Here is a 13205-nt window from a genome sequence, read left to right as displayed (position 1 = left end):
GATCAAAACAAGTTAAACATGGCATTAATAAAAAATGCAAACAAACATCAAGCAAACACTCCCAAAACAAGGATGCAACATGATAATATGAAACTACATGCAAAATCAAGCAAGTTTCATATAGAGCACACTCAAAACGGAGCAACGGTTCAACACACACACACTATGCAAGATATGACAACAATCTGTCCATAACAGCAACTAGGCATATTGCAAGCATCAAAACAACATGCTACAGTACCACAATATGAAAACAAGAGGCGTGGACATGATGTACAGGTAATGCATGACAAAACATGAACACTGAGCTATCTCCAGAAATCAATAGAACATGCTCAAACACACATGGCAAGATTGCATATATTAACAGTTTCAGACTTTGCAGAAATAACATCAGGTTGCAATATTTAGAGCTATCAAAAAACATGCTACAGAAACTTATCATGGCAAACAAAGACATGGAATGAATCTACTAAATGCATAGAACTAAAGTCCTTTACTGACCATGAGCCAAAAAGGATCACAAGATATGATGGCACCCATGTAAACATAGCAAGTTATATGACAGATTCAAACATGGCAGGAACAACGATAAGTAAACATGTTGGTGAGATTGAACCACTCACCACAGAGCAATACATGGCATGGCAAGGCAACCAACATTAATAAGATACTAGATCGGCAACGCGGCTTGGCGCGAGGGTGCCGGTCCAACCGATATGATAAAGCAGTTGAAGATCAAACCACATGATGCATTAGTAGGAAGGCAAGTTTAGCACATGTAACAGGACAACATGATCAAAGAAGTCCTACTTGTGCGTGTCTATGAGTATGGAAATATATCAAGGAATTAATCAGAAGAAGTTCAATTATCAAACCTCTGATATAACTCTTTTCTGATGAACATCTGATATTACTCATCTCAGATGGAAATATATCTGATATTACTCAAAGAGTAGGTGATGGTAGATACTCACAACAGCAAACACCCATGAAATATCTACAAAATGGCCCTATCTAAGCAAGGTTTGGTATGGTAGAAATCAGAAGCAGGCCATAGTATTAGTCCCAGATAACTTATGTACACCATTTTTCACACTACATAACAGTAAACTACATGGTTGAATATTAAATATAACTTTATCCACACGCCTTCATCCAATTTGCTTGATATATAACTTTGTCCACACTCCTTCATTTGATTTGATTGCATGTTGCAACGCATGTTGCCTTGCCAGCATCGTCGCCGATGCCCGACTGCTCCTACAGGCGTCAGCGGTGGTGTCAAGGCCGAGGGCGAGCGAGAAGGGCTGGTCACCAACTCCAGTTTGCATCTGCAGAAACCCAAGAACTAAAGATCAACCAAATGATGTGCAGTGAAGGCTATACCTGGTTGAATGAGTTTGCATCAGGAAACATGTCAGCTGAGATGAGAACTTCCACAAGAAAAATGATTATGTAGTGCGGTCCTCTGTTTATGTACATGCCATGCCAGACTACTATGCATGCAATTTGACCTAGTCACCAAACAACATACAATTAGATAGAACGGAACGTATGCTCACCGTTTTGGATACAAATATTAAACCCCTTAAATATTACTCCGCTTGATCACTTCCATGTAAAATGATTCCTCACTTTCAAACCTGGTGGCACGATACCACCATAATCTGACTTTGATTTCACAACCCAAGAAAACCCCAGCCAACTGAAGTCGTGACACCAATCAGTACTTGAAAAGCAATGGACATCAGAAAAACTACGGTGTCAATCAGGTGCTGAGAAGAGGCACATATGCTGAGAGCAAAAACAACCACGTCTGTTTGCTATCAATAAAATCTGCATGTACAAATTCTCTGCTTCAAAAGTGGCTTGGCATTCATGAAAAACTATCAACTAAACAAATGGCATTAGATGCAGACTTGGAGGACGACGTTGGTGATAAGATTCTACCATCAAGTTGCCTACGGGAGATGCAGAGCGCTAGACATGATCTCCTCTTCCTACCCACCTCTTTCTCTGCTTCCAGTTAACAGTGTATCGACTTGCTGGTACAGGACCTAGTTAAAATTGAATACAACATTACTATAGTTATTTGGACAAATTATAGTTCAATTAGCAACAAATGTTTCTACCCAATAATTGTAAAGGTCACTTGACATTGTAGTTACCCTTTTAATACGTAGATCAACTGGTCACATCTGTTCATAGGCATCTATCCAAACAATTGTTGAGAAAATGAAATGCTTCTAGAATTTCATACAGAATACAGAACTGTTTGCTAGTGCTATGAGGGCTGTAATGCTAACAGAGGCATGTCAAGCAGTGTATTCAGCCCAGGGAAATATATGAAATGTTTCATGGGGCACAAACATAGTTTATCCACAGTTTAATGGGTAACAAATTTTGCCTTATCAATGATAATATAACACGGAAACTGAAGAACATTAGAGCAGCACAAATCTTCATATGAAGAAAAGAAACCTTAAATTAGGCAAGGAAATTGATCTACAAATTTGAGGTAGAAAAATGTTTATTTTCCTAGGTACTAACTCGCAAGTGGTCCAAAAATTCTTTGAATATAATGTAGATCAAACATGAGATCCTACTGACAGACACCACTTCTTATATTGAACGAAATGGCATTCTGTTCCTGCTTGAAATCGGAAAGGAAGTAGTACCTACCTTAGAAAGGTCTCCTCGGCCTGAGGCCACACAAGTATGGTGGCCCCTGAAAAAGAGGAGCTCATGCTCCATGTGTCTGTCCGGTAACCTTCATTTGCTCGTACTACTCTGTCCCATACTTGTACATAGTATTTAATCATAGCTTGTCGTGCAGCTCGCAGGTGTATTTGATGAGGCTTGTTTAAGGAGATCCTAATGATAGACACCACTCATTATATTGACAAATGCCAAGATTCTTTTTGGAATCATGTAACCATGCAAGTTCTGCTTATGAAAGCAACAATGCCACAAAAGAAACAGGGAAATTGTCTGATGCAACTACTAAAACCGCGTGAGTTGATTATTCATCAATTGCCAACGGCTATGGCAGAAAAAAGATGTAAGCTTCAATTCAACATTGGTATGAGAGAGATAAAACATTCTATATGCTATTACACAATAGAAAATGTTACATCATAATGCTCACCGAGTACTTGTGCTGCAATAAGCTGTGTGATCATATTTGGATCCAGCATCCGTCGAACAAAGTCTTTAGCAGGCTCAAATACTCTGGGCCATGCGTCTCTTTTTAAATCTACCACAGAGCATATACTTGCATGTGCTACTCCCTCTTTAGTTTCTGCGCAACATCACAACAATTTGTAAGGTGATTTATAATTTTGTCACAACGTACAATATATCAAATCAGGGAAATTAAGTACCTTCCTAAAATGGCGACACATATAACTCCTGCAATCCAGACACTGATTTCAGGGCCAAAGTTGTGCTTTAATACCCTCCGGGGGCATGTAGTATGGACTGAACACAATTTTAGTAATCCTCTCACCAGCACATACAAGCCATCATTGATGATGAATAAACCTTTGGTTCTGCGGCAAAAATGACGTGCATATATTCTGAATAAAGGTGCACAATGTTATGAAGCATGTAGCTTGCTGACCCTGTTCGTTGGCATTAGTACAACACACATTCTGCTCATGCTAACAACATCAACTATTAGACTATTAAATCATTCATCAGATTTCTATTTTTTAAATAAAAATAGACCTTGGTAGAGCAGAAAAGAAGGACATGCAAATAAAAACTATAGAATCAAACTCCAAATTAATTTGCACTGTCTAAATTGGGCACGCATATGGAAGTTTAAGAAAAAAAAGTAGGATTAACCTATGACATCCCCATTCAACATTCATTTATTCTGCCAGGAATGTCGTATATTACTTATAGCAATATTAGCAACACAAGCATAGAAAGACTGCACCAGAATAGATTCAAAATTAAATTGTTGACTGCATAATTAGATAAAAGCTGAATACGGTTCTCATGGATGAATGTGTCACAACATTTTCCTTTGTTACAAAACTAAGCACTATTTTAAACATCAGTTCTACCAAGCAATTCCATTTCAATCCAGATACGAAACCAGACTCTGCTAGCCTAAGATTGTTCGCCACCACTTCAACATTCATAAGGGTTTCATTGGTGTTTTTGTCTACAACACGAGTAGGTGGAAAGCCATGTGCGATAACATTGTGAAGCTGATCCGTGAAGTTAGATATTTGCTAAAAAGAAGCAGTCTGAAGGCCAGTTACCCACGATGTTGGTTCAGAAAAATAGACAATAAAAAAAGTATGTCTCAAAAAAAGTGAGGAAGTATAGATTGAGTAGGCAAAAGAGGAAGTGGACGAAAGAGGGTAGTTGCGGTCAGGCCTAGCATGTGTTGCTTCGAGCCATGCTTGCAAGAATTAGATGTATTATACGTTCAATGTTTGGGAAAAAAGCATCTCCCAACATTATTGACACATCATGGAGACAACTAAGAGAACCACGCTAAGCTGATACAGTAGAGCACAAATTGTTGTTTGTCCACCGATACCAGTATGAACTGCATGGTATTTTTTACTGTATTCCCTAATCCCCAACATACATGAGCACCCTTTTTAGGATTTCTTCCTCCTCATCTTTGTAGCACTCCCACTCTTTTAAATACGCATCCGGTGTCTGATCCACTAACTAATCCTACTCCATCCAGCCTACCTAACACATACAGTTGTGGAATCAAAGGGGAGAAATTTCCCAACACAGTAAGCTTAACTGTACTATTGTCTTACAATATTAGCACTGAACTGATAATAAGCACATATTAAATTGTTAATTTCTGTGAAGATGGTTTTCATACAGAATAAAACCAAAGAATGACTACTTCAACTGAATAAAAAGAACAAAAAAACTATGGATGAACAAAAAGACATGTCAGACACGGAAACAGTAAATTGATAACAAAATTGCATGAAACATAACATACAGATTTTGACCAATGGCCTTCAGTCTTGTGAGCAAGACTCCAGTCACTCGTACGCCATATGATAGCAGTCTTGTCGTCTGACTGGCTTGCAATAAAAGATCCAATAGGATCCCAGGTAACTCCTTTAACTAAGCTGGAATGCCCCCGCAAGATGGCAGTGCAAATACCGTTTGTCATGCTCCAAATGTGAACAGTATTGTCCAAGCTCCGCTAGCCAACATCGAGTCATCAAGGGACCAATTTAGATCTACCTACTTTCGGCATAGGAAACAGATACGTGATTAATACAAAAGACTAACAAAGACAACTCTGAAATTTTGGCAGATAATTACCACATTCGGATCTACCTACTTTAGGCATAAGAAACAGGAATGTGTTTATAGGAAGGATTAAATATCACAGTATCAATATTTTTATCAGGTTTCCATAATTTGGAAAGAAAGATAGCTGGACTGAAAATTTGGGAGATAATTACCACGTCTGCAGTATGCCCCCTTAAGGTCATAATGACCTTCCAATTTTCTATATCTGCAGGCTCTCCACTTCCAAACTCAGATGTACCGGAACCAGCTTTCCTTTCACGAATTAGAATAGCTTGATTGTCTGATCCGGAAGCAAGATAGCGTCCATGCTTGGCCCATCTCACACAGTTTACTGATCCGAAATGGTCACACATTGTAGCCAGAAATGTTTGATTGGAATCATCATTTTGGTCGTCTTTGCTCATGGATTTCATGTTCCATATGGGAACCTATTTTTTAAGAAGGCAAACAGATGGAGATTAGCAACGGTCATGTTACTTAACAAATCGGTTAAAATAGAAAAAATAATGTAAAGAGTTGATGCACAATTCTTGCAGTATGACACAACAACAAGTTAACAACATCAACACTACAGAATCCAACCAATATATCTACATCATCAAACTAACATCCTACCAACAAATTGGACTAACAGTCGGCTATTTCAGTAAATAAATCATGAACCATAACTTTCTATTAATTACCTTCCATTAGTAAGAAAAATGGCCCAATTACCATCATAAGAACGGTAGGCTTGAGCCCCAAAAAATTTCAAGCTTGGCCAAAGAGTGCCACCAAATAACTCCTAATACTACAGCAAAAACTAACTTCAGTGGGGACAACAATGAGAAGCAGCACCAACTGAGACACACAACCACACAGATTCCTGAAAGCCGGAAACGACAACACTGAACCTCACAAGCTTATGCAGAGAACGCCATGTAAAATGAGCAACGATTACCGCTACAACACTGAACCTCACACGCTTATGCACGGAACAACATATAGAATGAGCAAGCGCTACGACACACTGATTTGTACTATTTCCATCCACACTTGGCCTCAACGCCAAAACTAATGGCTGGAAAGAACTGAGCCTGGCACTACTCCCCTGAGCCGGAAACGACAACACCGAACCTCGCAGGCTAATGTAGAGAACGGCGTATAAAATGAGCAATGGCTGCCACTACATCACACTGATGTGCACTATTTCCATCTGCACCAAACCTCAGCGCCGATTTGCCGCTGGAAAGAACTGAGCTTTGCACAGCCAAGCCGAATTCCCTGTCTACAGAGCTCAAATCAAGCGAGAAAAATTAGCAAAGAGGGGGGAAATCAACCTTCTGGTCGCTACCTCCCGTGGCGAAGCGGAGGCCGCTGGGCTGGATGTTGATGGAGAAGATCTGCAGGCCGTCATGGCGAACCCAGCTGGGCTTCTCCGTCAGCACCTCCGTGCCCCCGAGGTAGGGAAGAGGAGGAGTCCTGTCCGCACGGGTGACGGACGCGTGCCGTTCTCGGTGAAGATGCAGATGCGGCGGCCGGTGTCGCAGGAGAGCACGTAGCGCGCCCGGCCAGCGTGGTGCGCCTTGAGGTGGAGCACGGGGGCGCCGTCGAGGCCGCGGACGAGGAGCCGGGAGGAGGCCGCAGTGAGGCACGGGCGGGAGGAAGAGGAGAGGGGGCGACGGCGGCGGCGCGAGTGTGGGGCGGTTGCCTGGGCGAGCGATGGCGGCGGCCGGCGGGGCAGGGAGGCGGGCGCGGTTTAGGGTTTGGAGGGAGAGAGAGGCGGGCTGGAGGAAGAGGAGAGGCAGCGCGCGAGTGCGGGAGGAGGTCGCTGCAATAGGAGCGGGCCCCTTTTATACCTCAGGACGCGAAATGACGAAAATGCCCTCGGCGGGGCAAGCTATTCACGCGCGCTGGCACAAAGTTTTGACACTGTTTCGATCTACAGTTGTTCGTTTTGATCCAACGTCCCAGATCCCTCCGTCTCGTGATCGGACGGCCCAAAATGCATCAAACATCAGATCCGACGGCCAGGAATCACTAAACTCTGAGGAGGCTGGGGTGCTCCCAGTATGTATCTTACCCTGATATTTATGGAGCTAAGCATGTCAATAGCAAGTTCATAAAGTGCATGGATCATGGATCACTAGAAAAACACATGGCAAAACTGAACTTCATGTTAACAGGCTGACAACAACATTATTTAGCAACTTTGAGAGATTATAACAAGCTACAGTAGTCTATAAATGCAACCAGGGGCATGAATAAATAGAGAATGACATGTATAACAAAACATACTTAGTTAACATCTCTAGATTATGCATAGAATGACTTGTAGAAGCAGGTTAACATAGCATCATGATATAGCAGATTCAGACATGCAAAACGGCAACAGCAAGTACCCTACTTAATAAGCTTGAAGCACTCAGTACAAGACTCACAAAACTGCATGGATAGCATCCCTGTAAATATGGCATGACATAGTTCAAAACACATGTAGACATCAATCTCAGACGATCCACACACAAAATGCAACGAAAAAGACAAATCATCAAGTTATAACAGTTTCAGCAAATTAACATCATATAGCACTCTTGCAACGATGATTCGGGCATCAAGATGACTTCAAACAAACATGGCACAATGTAATTAAATATAGAGAATCTCACAACAAACAATTTGACATATTACACGCACGAAACGAAGCAGTATGCAGCAAGTTATGGCAGGTCAAAGGGGGCACCAGAATATGCAAAATTATGGGGACTTAGGGATTTCGGGGTCAACCTCCAGTTATCTCAGATCCAGATCCGGGGCGCGGGAACCGAGGCGGCGGCGCGAGCTGACCGGAGTGGGAGAGGTCGGTGTCCGGAGGGGTCGGAGAGGGGCCGAGGAGGCCGGGGGCGGCGCCGGAGCCCGGCGAGGCTGCGGGAGGAGGCCGGCGCCGGAGGAGCTGCGGGCTCCTGCCGGCCGAGGCAGCGCGGCCACCGGGGCGGAGAGGACGGCCGGCAGGCGTGGGAGGCGAGCCGCGGGGAGGTCCGCGGCGGCGGCGAGGCGCGGCGGCGCCGGGGCGGCGGAGGCGCGCCGGATGGAGGCGAGCACCTCGGGTGACGACGTGGCTGGGTCCGGGCGGCGGTGGATCTGGGCCGCGGGGGCCCGCTGCGGGGCGCGGCGGGCCGGCGGTGCGGGGCGGCGGCGCGGGCCATGTGGCGCTGCGCAGTTGGCTGCGGGAGGCGTGGAGGACGCGTCCGGCGCCGGGCGGACGTGTCCGGTGCGCGGAGGAAGGGGAGACTAGGGTTTTGCCCGTGATTTCGAAGGGGGGATGTGTTTTTATAGGTAGAGGGAGCTAGGAGGCTCCAAATGGAGTGCGGTTTTCGCCCACACAATCGTGATCAAACTACAGAGAGCATGGAGGGGGTTTGGATGGGTTTTGGGCCACTTTGAAGGGGTGTTGGGCTGCAAGACAAAAGAGGCTTTTACGGTTACCCAGTTAACTATTGGAGTATCAAACGACCTCCAAATGGCACGAAACTTGACAGGCGGTCTACCGGTGCTATACCAAGGCCGCTTGGCAAACCTCGGTCCATTCCGAGAAAGTTTAACGCCCGCACACGAAAAGAGGCAAAATGGGACGCCGGAGGACATAGGAGTGCCGGATTACAAAACGGACAACGGGGAAAATGCTCGGATGCAAGAACGAACACGTATGCCAATGCGATGCACATGATGACATGATATGAAATGCAGATGATGACATGGCAAAATGCAACATGCAAGCACATGACATGGCAAGGATGGCGAACAACTAGCAGACACCTGGCGCATCGAATCCGGAGCGTTACACAACACGAAGTGTGTGTGTGTGTGTGTGTGTGTGTGTGTGTGTTTGGGGGGAGGGGGCTAGCAATAATACCTTGGGTATCTGAACATCAAACCACCCCTTTCATACATATATTTGGTCCACATGCAAGTGTGTTTGTGTTCTGACCCTTTCCCACATTTTTGTGGCCAAATTAATAGACAGCAGACGAGTTGGACACAACAACCGTCTGTGATCGGGTACGTAATAGACACGGTTCCTTAGGACTACCTATGTGCCACGCCCTGCCCCAGTCACCCACACGATCACAGTAGATTGGGCTCCACGAGGCTTCCCACCCCCTCTCGAAACTATTCACTCCCTCGCAATCTCGAAAATATCTACCCCCGTCCGCGTAGATGGTTTTTCTATTTGATAGCACACGATTAGTATGTCTGGACTATGTGCGATGTCTGTTACTCCCGCTCTGCTTCAATCAGTAGATCCAAATTTTCAGTAGCCCCGTCATTTTACTTCCGCACCGCTCTGCTCAATCCCTTGATCCAAATTTTTGATAGCCCCGCCATTTTACTCCCGCCTAGTAAAATTTTCAGTACCCGCGGCATTTCCTCAAACACCACCTTGGACCCCCTCCACACACCCCCCCCCCAAATCCCCCGCTCACACACATACACACCACCCCTCCCTCTCTCCAAACTTAGCTAGGTCCCCGTCGCTACTGTCGTGCCGCCTCCATCATCAACCTCTGCTGGTCTGCCCGTGCAGTTTACCCACCGATATACATACCCTCACCGCCTTGAGTTTCTTAGATGACGCCTACGAATCGCCCCCTTTCCCAGAGATCTCCATCCCCACCCCCTCCCCTACTCTAGATTGCCGCAACCTAAGCCCGGCTATGCTTCCCGGGGAGCTCGGGGAGCGAATGGCCCAAAAGAGCTTTATCGTGGCCTCTTCGCCCGACATTGGCGAGGTGGCCACCGACGAAGCTGACGACGATGACTCGACCTGGATTGAGCCTTTCAATCAGCGGGCTAGAGTATTCTGGCATGTTGCGGATGCCGGCTACGACATCGAGGTTGTCGACACCGACGGCTTGATGCGGGTTATGTCACAGGTTAAGTTGCCCACCACCAACCCTTTGGGGTCGACAACCGTCGATCTCATCGATTACCCTACCACTGATCTTCTGCGGCTCGTTATGAACAATTTTCCATCCTTCATCGCCATGGAGCCCCTTTTGTCATTTCTGAAGGACACATTCTATGACGCTGGCCTGGGATCCTCAGCTGGCAAGTTAGACCTCATTGACGGCGACCATGAGCAGGAGCCAATCTGTGACAAGTGAGGAAACCCATGATTTGTTTTCTCGAACCCCTTTTGTAGTGAGACCAAGTCCAGTATTTATTGCTATATTAGGTTGTTTGCATTACGTCTTGTTTATTTCTATGGTTTACGGTTGTTTGGTTGTTTGTAGTTAGCATATGTCCAGTTTTAATTGCCATCTTTGGTTGTTCGTAGTATGCCTTGTTTATTTCAGCTATTAACAGTGTGATGTTCTATATGTGCTAGTATGAACAATGCAGTTCAATTTCATCAATACCAAATTTAATAATAGCTCCATGAATTACTATATTTGGTTGTTGCTAAGCATGTTGTACTCCCTCCGAATCTTTTTAGTTCCCATATAAGATTTGTCTAAAGTCACGCCTCTTAAAGTTTGAACAACTTTATAGAACAAAATACCAACATTCATAATATGAAATAAATATCAGTACATGTGTCATGACTTAAATGTTCATATTGTATAACTTTAGCATGCTAGATGTTGATATTTTTTCATATAAATAAGGTCAAACTTTATGAAGTTTGACTTCAGACAATTCTTATATGCAGAGTAAAAAGGACCGAAGGGAGTATTGAACACGTCTTTCCATTTGATTTAACAATGGCACTGTTTGGATACTCTAACTTAGCTAGAGGTTAGAGTTAGTTTCTAGCTCATGACAGTTAAAAGGGAGAGAGAAAGAGAGAGATTGGTGGAATAATTGATTGTATCGCTTGAGACTCGTGGGCATATATATAGGAGTAAATGGTCATCTTGGAGTACAAGTCAAGGTAGAATAAATCCTACGCTATCCTACGTTTCCTAAATAACAATGATACTCAACAATGACTAACCCTGAACTAACTCTAGCCAAAAAGGTGTTTGGATGATAGTGTTAGATTGACAATAAATGCAATAGGAGAACTAGCCCCAATCAGCACCTCTTGGGATGGGATAGTTGTTTTGGGTGGGTTTGACGCAACTAGCTCAAACTAACTCTAACCCATGGATCCAAACAGGACCAATAACTAGTGTACCTATACCTGCACAATACAAGTTTGAATGACTACGTTTGCTTGTTTTAAAATATTTGGCCTATTGCAGTTAATAACACACCTTTCCGCTTCTTGTTTTTAAATATTAGATTTTTAACAATTTGGTCTTGCACATGTAGGTCCTGCTGTCAGAGGTTTTGACCCACTGTTTGACCCTTTTTGCATATGTGGAAATGAGTTATCCATTAATACCAGTCAAGTCAAGACACTCAGAAAGACTGTTACGATAAAGAAGTTAGCGACAAAAAACAAGATCTTCTTCTGCACAATGAAGAAGACATCAGTTCACTACAGGATTGTACTAACTGTTATATCTTGTCTTTTTAATTCCTTTGCACCATTTCAAATCTGGAGAAGATATTTATGCATATCCTTGTTTTCAAGCCTTTCCAAAGCAGTTCACTGATGATTACCTCTCAAAGCACCTATATGGTCAGGAGGCGAGGAAGGTTTTCATACAACACCCACGGTTCAATATTGAAGTGTTCCTGAAGAGGACAAAGGATGGACGGTTAATCATCCACAGGCACTGGCCTAAAGTTGCAAAGACCTTCAACATCAATGAAGGCTCAACATTCGCCTTCCGCTTCAGCAGTTTTCCAGATGAGATTCATCTATCTATGTTTCGTCTATGATGCTAACTTTGAAAGGTTGTAGATGTTGCATGTGAAACTTGGTGTTGGTGCAGTTGTGTAATGGGGTAGCTGAGTGCTGAAGCTATATGATATTGTAATCTGATGTATTTCAATTATGAAATCCTTCTTCCTTAATATGGAAATGAAATATATTGTGTGCTTAATATGAAATGTAAGATTAATAAATGGATTATTAATAATAGGGCAATTAGCCTGCTAATGGCCAATTAGCCTACTAATTGGGTTTTTCTATTGCAAACAATTATTGAGAAAACACCATGGGCGATGACCTCAGGCAACGCACACAGTTGCTAGGAATAAACCGTGTCGGATCAATGAACAATCACATATGACATCCTCTTGAAAACTGTTTGTGTTAGGCCACCTTGTGCACACGTTTACCACATAAAAACTGTGTGCGATGGACAGCCTTTGCCACACAGTTTCTTCTATGCGCCGTGTGTGATGCATTCAATAACGCAAATGATAAAATTGTTAATATCATGTGTAATGGCAATGCTATCACAAACGATTTAATGGGGAAAATTGTGTTTGATGTACCTGCGAACGGAAACGTTTTCCTTGGAGCGACCGTGTGGGATGTATATATGAACGGAAACGTTTAGCGGGGACTAACTATGTGGGATGTACTTACGACCAGAAATGATTTCGCCTGTATAATTGTATTTTTTAGCACTATTGTACGTATAACTGTATTTGATCGCTCGTCGGCCACACACGACCTCATTTTGCCGAGCATGTGTGCCAGGAGGGCATATGCCCGACGGTTCCTGGGTCATGTGGAAAGGACCACCCCTATCGCAGCCACACACTAGGCGATGGTTCAGAACTCCGTCTGGAAAGGGGTTAAAAACCGTTTGTATAGCACCTCGCTCTACCAGTGATGGGACCTTTTCCTTCCTCTAATGGGTATACTCACATTTTGGTTGTTGTTAATTATGTCACTAAGTAGGTAGAAGCTATTCCAACTAGTAGTGTTGATCATAACACTTCCATTAAAATGCTTAAAGAAGTTATTTTCCCGAGGTTTGGAGTCCCTAGATATTTAATAACTGATG

General features: G+C 43.7%; 1 long non-coding RNA gene across 4 annotated transcripts; it reads right to left on the bottom strand.

The window, feature by feature from the left end:
* Nucleotides 1–925: 925 nt before the first annotated feature.
* On the bottom strand, nt 926–7100 carry LOC123137405 (uncharacterized). Of its 4 annotated transcripts, none has more exons than XR_006468240.1 (8): nt 6633–7100; nt 5466–5741; nt 3387–5241; nt 3152–3304; nt 2686–2877; nt 1954–2060; nt 1566–1839; nt 926–1334 (listed from the first exon to the last, which is right to left on the bottom strand). It is a non-coding gene; the product is annotated as an uncharacterized lncRNA (long non-coding RNA). The 4 variants fall into 4 exon arrangements; XR_006468238.1 differs by having other exon boundaries at nt 1566–2060; nt 3387–3554; nt 4991–5241; XR_006468237.1 differs by having other exon boundaries at nt 1566–2060.
* Nucleotides 7101–13205: the final 6105 nt, after the last annotated feature.

This window comes from Triticum aestivum, chromosome 6B, assembly GCF_018294505.1.
Source record: "Triticum aestivum cultivar Chinese Spring chromosome 6B, IWGSC CS RefSeq v2.1, whole genome shotgun sequence".
In the NCBI taxonomy this organism is placed as follows: domain Eukaryota; kingdom Viridiplantae; phylum Streptophyta; class Magnoliopsida; order Poales; family Poaceae; genus Triticum; species Triticum aestivum.
The sequence above is the reverse complement of the archived record's forward strand: the minus strand, read 5'-3'. Positions and strand labels throughout refer to the sequence as shown.